This window comes from Ailuropoda melanoleuca, chromosome 13 (assembly GCF_002007445.2).
Source record: "Ailuropoda melanoleuca isolate Jingjing chromosome 13, ASM200744v2, whole genome shotgun sequence".
NCBI lineage: Eukaryota > Metazoa > Chordata > Mammalia > Carnivora > Ursidae > Ailuropoda > Ailuropoda melanoleuca.
Window position 1 is genome coordinate 10,113,790 of NC_048230.1, and position 1,470 is coordinate 10,115,259.

Here is a 1,470-nt window from a genome sequence, read left to right on the forward strand (position 1 = left end):
ACAGGGCTGGGGGTTGTTTGCATACATTCCAAAGCCCATGTGTCCATTGTCCCACCAGCTCAGGGCTGAGGTTTGGAGTCCAGAGTTCTGCATGAGAGCCATCAGATCTGCACATGTCATGGGGAGGAAAGATAAGGGGCAGGGGCCAGTGTCTCCAGAACCATGGGGGTCTGTCTGGCAAGTTACTGGAGGCCTCCAACCCAGCACTGCTCCTTAGAATCAAGAGTCACATCCTCGGCCCTACTCCTTCCCACCCCCTTGGTGACCCCATCTCGGTCTTGTCCTGGCCAGGTGAGCGTCAAGGGGCTGCTTTGCTTCTCTGAGGCCTCGGGTTGTGCGTCTGTGAAATGGGGGACTTCAGGTGCTACTAACCGTCATAGCTCCAAAGTGAGGATCCAGTGAATTTCCTCACCCTCAAGGGTGTTCACACACCTAGGGTTTGGTGCATTGTCCTGGGGCAGTCGGGCAGGTGGACTTGGAGGGGAATCTTGTTTTATGCTTCTTACCTTCATACGAGAAGTTGCAGATGGTAAATCCACCGTTACCTCTGACTTAGTCCAGAGCCTGCTGTTTGTGTCCTTACACTTGTGGACAGAACATTCCGGGGAAGGAGCAGCTGGTGGCAGAAGGCCCTGGGCTGGCCCTGGCTGAGGTTTTTTTCACTTCCTCGGAGATTCTTGTTTAATTCTGTCTGCCATTTGTAAGTTCATCTTTTTTTTTGTAGTTTTCTTAACATAAAATCGACGTGCACGTAAACTGTCTGTTCATTTTCTTGGCTACACAGCCTAGCATTGGGCTTGGTGCCTCTGATGGCCAGCGGGGCTGCTCTTTCCACGGTGGCTTTGTGGTCCTAGGAGGAGACATTGTGAGCAATCTCTGCACATAAGATTTGTTGCACTTGACATTGTGGACTGAGAACTTCAGAAGCCACTGGGCAGCATGCGCTTTGTTCTCCTGTTGCTCCTATAACCATTGTTGGGCATCAAGATGTGGCCCCTGAATCTTCTGTGCACCCTGTTGTCAATGCCTCTGGGTTTCCCCCAGTTGCACTTAATTTTGACGTATTGGTCTGACTGGTGCTGGATGAACTGCTTGTCCTCTTTTTAACAACCTTGCGCTTCCCCAGAAGTCTGAGGGCGGCCATGTTGCCAAGTAGAAGATGGCTGCCACCTCTGCAGGCAGTGCCGAGGAAGAGAGGGGAAGGTGGCACAGGAGGGCTTCCCATTTGCAAGTTCTAAAGGGGCCCAGACTGTGTCCCTCTTGGTGACCGTTCTATCTCCAGGACCTCATAGGAATGAATAAACACGTGTGTGAATGCATGAATGACTAAATCAATGGGTTGTATTTTTTTTTTTTAATCTGAAAACCATTGATATCCTGACTCCATAACAAACCTACGGTGGACTTCCGATCACCTAGCTTCTACCTTGTCAGGTAAGCAGCTGCCTTGATTCCTAGTTCCCTTATACA

The 1,470-nt window shown here is 50.5% G+C and overlaps 1 pseudogene; it reads right to left on the minus strand.

Moving 5' to 3' along the window:
• Window positions 1-706: 706 nt before the first annotated feature.
• LOC117795569 lies at window positions 707-1,144 on the minus strand (annotated as a pseudogene).
• Window positions 1,145-1,470: the final 326 nt, after the last annotated feature.